The following is an 11002-nucleotide window of genomic DNA, read 5'->3' on the forward strand; positions in this document are numbered from 1 at the left end:
TCTAGTGGCAGAAGTTCATGGATGTGAAGGAGGAGAAGGTGGTGAAAAAGGAAGTGGATCATCTTCAGGAGGAAGTAGTGGAAGTGGGGGAGTAGGAGGAAGTGGAGGGAAACATTCGACGACTTCTGAAGCAACGTTTTGACAGTTTGTGGAGACTTTCGACAGTTGGGTGGGTTATTAGGTACACTCTTGATTAAAAAAGTAAAAAAAATGCACTGTTATTAATAATAATAATAATAATAATAAATTCTGTAGTTGATATCCGTTTTTGATTTTGATTTTCAAAATTACCTTATTTTTTATTTCTACTTTTTTACTTGTAATTTTCTTATTAATTTTCCTTAAATTACCGAAAGAAAACTTTATTGTATATTTAGTGGTTTAAATGTGATTAACAAGAATTTCTAAAAATTCAATTTTTTGTAGTTACATTTTGTTCATTCCTATTTGCAATGAAACAGATAGAAGTAACAACTTTTGTGACGCCAAAAATGGCGGCATTACATGATGTTGAAAAAAAAATTTACAAATTTTTAAAAAAATTATAAAAAAATTCGTTTTTATTATAAGATTTTGCAAACTTGCACTTACAAAAAGACTTTTGTAAATGGTAACTTCCACAAACTTCAATATTGTGACAGCAAAAATGACGGAATTACAAGGTGTTGAAAAAAATTAAAGATTTTTTCTTCGTCCGCAAAAACAAAAAATTTTAAAAATTGTTTTTTTTGTTGTCATATTTGTCATATTTTGAAAATTTCTTTGCGCAATAAAACAGTTAAGCAATAACTGTCAAGAAGTTTGACACGGCGATTCTAAAAATCGCGGAATTACAGGGTGTTGAAAAAAAGTTGTACAAATTTTCTTGTTTCTCAAATCAAAAATTTCTAAAAAAATTTTGTTTTATTTGTAAAAATTTTAAAAGTCGCTTTTACAATTCGTTTCTAAATGGTAACTTCTAGAAATTTCCACAGTGGAACGCCAAAAATGACGGAATTACATGGTGTTTAAAAAAAATTTGGAGATTTTCTTTCCGTTCTCAAAACGATTTATTTATTAATGATTATAATTATTATTAGACAACAGAATGTAATTACTTAAACGTTAAATTTCTTCATCTTTCCTTCAGCTTTGCTCTGTCGTACTCGTATCTCCAGAAGGTGTCGTCGAACCAAACAATTCCTCTAAAACTAAAACGGGGAAATAAGTTAAAAATAAATACAAAAAAAATATAATTACTGTCTGATAATACTCCTCTATTTGATTCTTGGGCTTGAGCGGTTAAGACACTGCAAGCTATCAAAACCAAAATAAAGAAAAACTGAAAAAAAAATTAAAATAGTGATGATCACATTGAAGCTACTGAAATTTGGAAAACTTACTTTGAGTTGATTGGACATTTCTGTTGGACTGTTTGAACGATTACTGAAGAGAATAAGTGGCGGACGTGGCATTTATAGTCAAAATTTAATTATTGGACTTGTTTATGAGTAGATAAGAGAACTTTGCTTTTTTAAAAATAGAGGGAAATGGAAATTAAAAAATAATAAATTTGGTTGAGTTCAAGGATATTTTTCTAGTAATAAAAATAGAATTGGCGTCACAATTTTTTACGACCAGTTTTACGAGTTTAATATAAAAAATTTTAAAATAGAAAATTAAAAAAAATTATACAGGTGGTCCACAATGTGACAGTCTTGTCAATTTTAATTGGATCACCCTTTACATATGTCATTGCATTTTTGGGTTCTACATCAAAATTGAGTCACTTTGTAAATAATATGTTGCACCTAAATTGTACCATTTCAGAGATATCTTCATTTCAAAAAAATAAAAAATTTGCACAACAAAAATATGACCAAATAACCGAAATTTTGTTTTAAAATTTTTGTCTTGATTTAAAAAAATAAATCAAAATGTTTGCGTTAAGGCGGTTTGATACGATCACATTTTTTCTAAAATTTTGGAATTGGAAAAAATATTTTTGCAAAAATATTTGCAAATTTTTTTTAAAACGATTTAAAAAATCACAAATAATTTCACAATTCTGCGCAGTAGCAATGCGCCAAGTGAAGAGAATAAACCCCCATACCGCTGATTTGAAAGGTTTGCAAACAGCAAAAAAAAATTTTGCACTAATTTTGTGACAGACCTTGAAAATCAATTTGAAAGAAAAATTTTCAAATTTTAAATCGTAAAAATTTGCCAAAAAATGTGATTGCATTTTGCAAACTTGTGAGCGAAAAACCGAAAGTTTGTTTCCAAAATAAGTAAACTATGATCAATTCAAATTTGCCGCTTTAATTTAAAATTATATACAAAGGTAATTTTTAGACAGTTTATTTTCAAAATTTTGTTATTTTTCTACAACTTTAAGCCTTTAAGAAAACTTTATACTAGCAGAATTGACTTTTTTTTCACATATCTTGCAGTATTTTTAATTATAAAACTTAATATTGGATATTTGGAGTAACAACACAATCAAAATAATAGTTTTTGAAAATTTTTGAATCTAAAAATTTTTGTACAATTAATTTCTGTTTAATTTTAGAAAAAAATAATGACAATAACTACTCCTTAACATTTTATTTTATTAATTTAACGTTCTAAACAAGTTAAGTACACAATTTTTTCTACTTTAAAACTTGTTCCTCATCTTCTAACTTCTTCAGGTCCCTCAATTTTTCTCTGTTGTAGTTGAGTCACTAGAAGGTGTGGTCGAACATCCTAAAAGACTCAAAACTAAAAGAAGAATAATTAAGTATAAAAATACAAAAACGAATTATTAAATATTACTGTCTTCTTTTAATCCACGCGAATCTTCAGATTGAGGTCTTGGTTGCCCTACTTGTCCTTGTGCTTGAGCTGTTAAAACTGTGCAAGCCAACAAAGCCAAAATGAAGAAAATCTAAAAAAAACAAAAATAAATAAAATAGTTATGGTCACATTGGAACCACTGAAATTTGAAAATTTACTTTTAGGTTTTGTGACATTTTTGTTGATTGTTAGAACAAATATTGAAGAAAATAGTTGGCAAATGAAACTTTTATACGAAAACTTAACATTTTTAATGAATAGATAAACGAATAAAAATAATTAAAAATAACAAAAAACACAAAATAATTAATTAATTCAAGTACAACGAAAGTTTTTTATAGCAAAATTAAAATAATTGCTTTGTTTGGTTCTATTTCAGTCCGTCTATTTGAAAAAAAGATCATTAAAGCACAGACAATATTATATTTTTGAGAACCACTTTTTTTTTAAATTTATATATTTTGTATATCATTGGCGTAGCATCAAAATTGGAATCAATTTCTTTGATTTTTTTTTGAATTGAAGACAGTAATTTAAAAAACGAAACCTGCCAAACTTCCTTCATTTACAAGCTGTAATGATTTTTTTTCCGTCTCTCTATTTCTATTTCTTATTTCTAGATCTGTCAACTGGACAAATTTTAGATCCATAGGTCAAATAGTTTACAAGTGGCAGTCAAAAAAATAAAAATTCCAAAATTTGAGTAAAAAAAATTGTTTTTCATAAAAGTTTATTAGCGGATTTTTGATTATTAAAAGTAAATTTTAAACACAAATAACGCGGGAAAAGCGATGACGCAAACCAAATCTTTACTTTTGTCGTAGTTTTGTAGATATTAAGCATTAAACATTTCGGAACTAAAAATTCACTATTCAAAATTGAATCGCCCATAATTCAATTATTTGTTGTCGCATGTAGATTTCCGGGCCGAATTTGGATTTTGCGCGAAATTCTATAAATTGAGTCCAAATAACTTAAGTTTGCTCCAAAAATAAGACAGAAATCGACCAAAATAAGTGTACATAGTATTAACTACAAGTTTTTTTCTACGGAAAATCTAATCGACAATAGGTCAGTTATTTGTTGTCGTATGTAGATTTTTGGCTCGAATTTGGATTCTGCGTGCAATTCTGCATAAATTTAACTTAAATAGCTTTAGTTTGTTTCAAAGATTAGGAAGAAATCGATCAAAGTAGGTTTACATAGTATTACTCACAATTTTTGTTCTACCTAAAACTTTAATTGGACATACCTTAGTTATTTATTAACGTACAAAAAAATTAGGACAAATTTGCATTCTACTTGAAATTCTGCCTTAAATGAGCACCCAGAAGTTAATTTGCTTTACAAATAAACAAATAATGATCAAAATCGGTTATTAAAAAAATTTTTTGGGTAATTTTCAAGGACCATTTTTGACACAAAAACAACGTTTAATATCTTTGAGTTATATGTATATTTAAATCTAAAGAGCAGCCCAGGATCTATCAATAGACCAAAGCTCAAATGAATTGGTCAAATAAGAAAAAGATCTTGGAATGCATTTGTCAAATTAAAAAATCAATTTCTTTGTTAATAGATTATTTATTATTAATAAAATGAAGCAAATACACCAAAACAATTTGATTGATTAATTATATTTGAATTTTTTCCCTTTTTGCTTCTTTCAATTCCACCTTCTGATTTTTCAGCTTTTCTCCGTTGTGCTTGCTCCACCACCAACTAACCCATCGACAACTACAACAAGAAATAAAAAACAACAATTTAAATAAAAAGTTTGAAGAAAAATATGAAAATATTACGGTTATCCACTACTTGTGCTTGAGCCATTAAAATAGCTCCAGCTAACAAAGCCAAAATGAAGAAAATCTGTGAAAAAAATTAAAATAATGATGATCACATTGAAACCTCTGAAATATCAAAATTTTACTTTAAGTTGCTGGGACATTTTTGTTGAAATTCTTGAGGGAATACTGACAAAAATAGGCAAATTATGTGACTTTTATACGAAAAATTATCTATTTTATGGATAGAGAAACAAATAAAAAAAATTTTAAATAACAAAAATATAAAAATAATTATAATTAATAAGTTTAGGTTCAAGGATAACTTTTTTTAAAATAAACGAATACAATTTTTTAAATTATAATTTTATTAGTTATTTATTGTTACCCATTCTTGATTACATAAAATTATTCTATTATTTTATAGTGTGGCCAATAAAAATCTTTTTTCTCCTCCGCTTCCCTTTTAGCGTCTCTTGTTTTTTTCTGTTGTAGTTATTGTGTCATTGGAATCCAAAGAAATAATAGAACCAACATAAAAAAAAGCTGAGGAAAAAAACAAAATAAACATACAATAATATACTTAAAAAAAATAAAAATTACCTCCCAGACCTCTTCCAGATTGCTCTTCAGAGGCCGTTTCTTTAGGTTTTTGTGCTTGAGTCGTTAAAAAAGTACAAGCTAACAAAACCACAACGAGGAAAACCTACAAAAAAAAAATAGTGTGGTAATGATCACATTGAAACCACTGAAAAAGCGAAAATTTTGAAAAACAGACGGAAACTCACTCTGAGTTGTTTGGTCATTTTGGTAAAGTTATTGGAGGACAAATGTTGAGAAATAAGAATCAGACGAGACTTTTATATTAAAATTACAATTTTTTTGAATAAATAAAAGTGAAAATTTCTATTTTTGGTGTGATTAAAAAGGGAAAAAGTCGGTTCAAAAACTTTTTTTTTAAATTGATGTAAAAATTAATAAAAAGTACGTCAAAAGAAATTGATAAGAATAAAAATGAACATATTATTTAAATTGTTTGCGTCATTACAGTTGCGAACAAAAAAATGTCTATTTATAAACATTAAGCATTTTGGATTTATTAATTTGATTTGTTAATGACACTTATTAATGAAAGATTTTTCATAAGATCATATGTAGATTTAATATGTTTAGTTATTTAATAAACAAGTGTGTTAATGAAAGTCAAAAATTTTACAAAGTCCTGAGTTCAATTGAAGTTGCTTTTTTTTATATCTCTACATATAAAAATTGTTTGCTAATTGTAAAAATCGTGCATTAATGACTCTCATTGTAGCTAACTCGTTTTCATAGTCGATGTGTAACCTCAAATTATTAACACACTCACTATGTTCGCGAGTTAAAACTTACTGATTGTTATTAAATCATCTTTATTAACAAATTTCTTCGTTAAAATACAATATGGATAAAATACACAATAGACACTGGTCCATTTGCAAAATACAACTTTAACTTAAAACCTTAAAACATTAATAGTTAGTAGTTTTATAAATTAACATTTCCGTCAATGGATCGTTAATGAGGCTTATTAATGCACTATATTTGGTCGACGAGAAAATAATGTAGCAACTCGTTTGTCTATTTATTAACACACTCACTACGTTAATGCGTTAAAACCTATCGATTGTTATTAAATCGTTATTATTACGTTATATTATAACAATTTTGAATACACGTTGGACACTGGTCGTTTTGCAAAACACAACTTTAATTTTTTTCGTTGACTGTTTGTTAGTGACAAGCAATAATGCTCAATTTTTGGTCAACAAAAAAATTAACAAATTCGTTTGATTCTCGGCGATTAATAATCTTAATTTATTAACTTATCAATTGTTATTAATCGTCTTTATTAAAAAACTTGTTCGTTAAAAAACAATCTTTGAAACACGATTAATACAACTTTAGAGCATTAAAACATTAGTAATTACTTTAACGCACTAGTAGTTTAAAAGTATCACGTTTTCGTCGACCGTTCGTTAATAAGAGTCACTAATGCACGATTGTCGACCAAAAATAACAATTAATCAGATTAAGTTTAAGAATATTTTCAACGACGAAAAGATTAAAAACTGTAGTTTCAAAAATATTTTGGATTTTGGAATTTTGGACTTTCATTTAGAGGGATTATATAAAAAAAACTCAAAAAAATATGACAAATTCAAAACAGATTACAAAATAAGTCTTGTTTAAAATGTTTAGGGAAAATTTTGAAAAAGTTGCTTTTCTTTTAGAAAGTTTAGATCACTCAAAAAAATGGAAAAACTCTAAAACTCTAATTCTAATAAATCGAAATCCAAAAAAACTCAATAAATTCCAAAATGGTCAAAAAATTGTACATAATTTACATATGTAATTTAAAAAATCCGAAAAAGTTTTTATTTTAGTACTAGTATCTACATAAACTGTATTACTCAACCTACTTAAAAAACTACTTAAATTGTATCTCTAAATTATCTGCATAAATGTGAAAACGAGCTAAAAACACATAAAGAAACAACTAAACTTTTAATAAAGATAACAAAACTATGAAAATTATCAACTCAAAACAAAAGCTTAAAATTTTTCGGTATAAAAGACTTCTTCGAACCGCATTCTTCACACTTTACAACAATGTCCAACAAACTAAAGGTAAAAATTATTTTTTTTGTATTATTGTACATGTACTACTTTTAGGTTTATTTTATTTTGGCCTTTTTGGCATGTGCCTTTGTAACTTCGGAAGCGGAAGACAAAGGGCAAGACCAAAAAAAAAACGGCGGAATTATTGAAAGAGATCGCAGAAGCAGTGATTCAGGAGGCGGGACTTTTGACAGAGATCGCAGAAGCAGTGATTCAGGAGGCGGGACTTTTGAGAGAGATCGCAGAAGCAGTGATTCAGGAGGCGGAACTTTCGAGAGAGATCGCAGAAGCAGTGATTCAGGAGGCGGGACTTTTGAGAGAGATCGCAGAAGCAGTGATTCAGGAGGCGGGACTTTTGAGAGAGATCGCAGAAGCAGTGATTCAGGAGGCGGGACTTTTGAGAGAGATCGCAGAAGCAGTGATTCAGGAGGCGGGACGTTTGAAAGAGATCGCAGAAGCAGTGATTCAGGAGGCGGGACTTTTGAGAGAGATCGCAGAAGCAGTGATTCAGGAGGCGGGACTTTTGAGAGAGATCGCAGAAGCAGTGATTCAGGAGGCGGGACTTTTGAGAGAGATCGCAGAAGCAGTGATTCAGGAGGCGGGACTTTTGAGAGAGATCGCAGAAGCAGTGATTCAGGAGGCGGGACTTTTGAGAGAGATCGCAGAAGCAGTGATTCAGGAGGCGGGACTTTTGAGAGAGATCGCAGAAGCAGTGATTCAGGAGGCGGGACGTTTGAAAGAGATCGCAGAAGCAGTGATTCAGGAGGCGGGACTTTTGAGAGAGATCGCAGAAGCAGTGATTCAGGAGGCGGGACTTTTGAGAGAGATCGCAGAAGCAGTGATTCAGGAGGCGGGACTTTTGAGAGAGATCGCAGAAGCAGTGATTCAGGAGGCGGGACTTTTGAGAGAGATCGCAGAAGCAGTGATTCAGGAGGCGGGACTTTTGAGAGAGATCGCACAAGCAGTGATTCAGGAGGCGGGACTTTTGAGAGAGATCGCAGAAGCAGTGATTCAGGAAGCGGGACTTTTGAGAGAGATCGCAGAAGCAGTGATTCAGGAGGCGGGACTTTTGAAAGAGATCGCAGAAGCAGTGATTCAGGAGGCGGGACGTTTGAAAGAGATCGCAGAAGCAGTGATTCAGGAGGCGGGACTTTTGAGAGAGATCGCAGAAGCAGTGATTCAGGAGGCGGGACTTTTGAGAGAGATCGCAGAAGCAGTGATTCAGGAGGCGGGACTTTTGAAAGAGATCGCAGAAGCAGTGATACAGGAGGCGGGACTTTTGAATAAGAAAGGTACTAGAAAGCTAGTTTATTATAGTCCAGCGTGCCAAAAAAATAGTACCCGAGTTCACTGCACAATAAAAAAAAATAAAAAAATAAATTGCACCGTTTTCAAAAATGTAATGTTGAAACAAAATCTAATGATTTTAATTAAAACAAATAAAAAAAAGTAGTTTTTATGGTTGACCTTACAATAAAAAAAGTTTTGCAAAATTTTTATTTTGAAAAAGTCAAAATTTTTGAAATTATAAAATTGTTTTTGTAATTACAGAATCAGTTTCAAATTTTCTGAGGTTACTGTCTTAAACTTGTTTGTTATATCTACCCAATTATAGAATTTTTTAGTAAATAAAGAATTTTTTTTATTTAAATGAAGCAAAATTTTTACTTTTGTGAGTCCATTTTTTATGGATGTACGACTATGAAATTTTGAGAGATTACTGCTTTTAACTTTCTTATTAGACCTGCTAAATTCCAAATTTTGATGGCTCAAGCACAAGGACTACTGGGCGGCAATAATTTCATATGTTTATTTATATTTCTTATTTAATTTTTTTTTATGTTCTGTTGTTGTTGTCGATAACTTAGTTAGGGAAGAAAGCACAACAGAAAAAAGCTAAAGAACCAAAAAATGAAAAAAAGAAAGCAGAAAAAATAGAATTGTTTTAACTGTTTTAACTGTTTTAACATTGTTTTGTTGTATTTGCATCTATTTTAATAATAATAATTATATAAACTTATATAAATTTATTATATATATTATATAAATTCATATTATATAAACAGTACTTAAAAGTATTAATTTTCGTTTTCGTTCTAAAAAAAGTTTCTTGAAGATCTCTGAAAAATTTTTTTTTGTTGAAAACCAATTTTGGTCAATATCTTGTTTATCTATGCATCTAACTCATAAAAAAATAAAAAATCTGACTTGTTCTTTCAATAATTTTGTAATTTGACACATCTAGCAATAAAGTTAAAGAGAGCAATTTCCCCAAAGTTTGTGCAACCATAAAAAACCAAATTCCAAAAATTTTGCTTTTTTGAAATTACAAAAACATAAAAATTTTAATTTGTAATTTTGTAAATTGGCAAATTTATTAAGAAGATAGCAGCGTACTACGAGCGGAGCGAGTGTTTTAAGTACAAGTGTCGAGTAATTTATAAACGTGTTACATACTGTACTGTTTCTACGACCTCAAATTTGAATGATGATGATTGAATTTGATTTTGTAACATCCGTCATTTATGACACCAATTAATAAACGATTTATTATATACGACTAGGTTGACAACAAATGCGATTAATAATCTGAATTTATTAACACACTCACTACCTTCGTACGTTTAAAGCTATTAATTGTTACTACATTGTTTGCATTACTACGCTTGTTCGTTAAATAACAATTTTTGAAACACGGTGAATACAACTTTAGAGCATTAAATTATCAATAACTACTTTAACGTACTAGTAGTTTAAAAGATTGACTTGTTCGTCAACAGTTTGTTAATGAGGGTCATTAATCCACGTTTGTTGACTAAAAATAATAATAATTAATCAAATTAAGTTTAAGAATATGTTCAACAACGAAAGGAATAAAAAATGTGCTTTTCAAAAATATTGTAAATTAATTCTAAAAGATAATTTTCAGTTTTTGTACTACTATCTATTTAAATAGTATAACTCAAACTACTTAAAAAACTACGTAAATTGTATAATAAACCTCTAAATTAACTGTGTTCATTTGTAAACGATCTAGAAATACATAAAGAAACAACTAAACTTTTAGTAAAGATAATTCAACTATAAAAATTATCAACTGAAACTAAACAAAAAAAAATGGTATAAAAGACTTATTCAAACCGCTTCCTTCACATTCTACAACAATGTCTAATAAATTTAAGGTATTTTTTTCGTATTATTCTACTTGTACTACTTTCAGGTTTACTTTATTTTGGCTCTTTTAGCATCTGCCTTTGTAACTTCAGGACAAGACTATAATCCACACTATCAGGAAAATGGCAGTTCACAGCACAAAAAAAAGCATGGTTTTCAAAATTGACATTCAGTATGTCCCCGGGTTGAGTTCACAAGAGGAAAAAAACCGTTATTTTTTATTTTACAAAAAAAATGACAAAGGAATAACACTTTTTGCTTAATTTAAAATAAATAAATCTTTAATTAAAACTTTAATATTATGAAACTGTGTTCTTGAAATTGAAAAAAAAACAAAAAATAACGAAGAACTTTTTTATTTTTAATTTTGCAAAAAATGTCAAAAGAATGAAATTTGTTCCTTAACTCAAGCCAATTTCCACTATTTGATTGACCCATTACTTGTTTTAGCACATAGTTCAATTCTAACTCGTAATTCTTTAAGACTGTTTCGAATTTTCTCAATTATTTTTGAGGATGCAATTGCATTTTTTTACAATTTTTTAATACTTACACATTATTGGGTAAAT

The 11002-nt window shown here is 29.1% G+C and overlaps 3 long non-coding RNA genes across 3 annotated transcripts; all 3 read right to left on the reverse strand.

The window, feature by feature from the left end:
- Nucleotides 1–1025: 1025 nt before the first annotated feature.
- On the reverse strand, nt 1026–1423 carry LOC148176719 (uncharacterized). The gene is made up of 3 exons (XR_015769853.1): nt 1383–1423; nt 1240–1321; nt 1026–1190 (listed from the first exon to the last, which is right to left on the reverse strand). It is a non-coding gene; the product is annotated as an uncharacterized LOC148176719 (long non-coding RNA).
- A 1150-nt stretch (nt 1424–2573) lies between these two features.
- On the reverse strand, nt 2574–3015 carry LOC148176720 (uncharacterized). Its single transcript, XR_015769861.1, has 3 exons — nt 2976–3015; nt 2797–2908; nt 2574–2742 (listed from the first exon to the last, which is right to left on the reverse strand). It is a non-coding gene; the product is annotated as an uncharacterized LOC148176720 (long non-coding RNA).
- A 1366-nt stretch (nt 3016–4381) lies between these two features.
- Nucleotides 4382–4795, reverse strand: LOC148176721 (uncharacterized). Its single transcript, XR_015769852.1, has 3 exons — nt 4748–4795; nt 4620–4686; nt 4382–4554 (listed from the first exon to the last, which is right to left on the reverse strand). It is a non-coding gene; the product is annotated as an uncharacterized LOC148176721 (long non-coding RNA).
- Between the last annotated feature and the right edge of the window lie 6207 nt (nt 4796–11002).

Source organism: Gnatocerus cornutus, chromosome 3 (assembly GCF_029298725.1).
Source record: "Gnatocerus cornutus isolate USDA-ARS CGAHR chromosome 3, icGnaCorn1.1, whole genome shotgun sequence".
NCBI classification, from domain to species: domain Eukaryota; kingdom Metazoa; phylum Arthropoda; class Insecta; order Coleoptera; family Tenebrionidae; genus Gnatocerus; species Gnatocerus cornutus.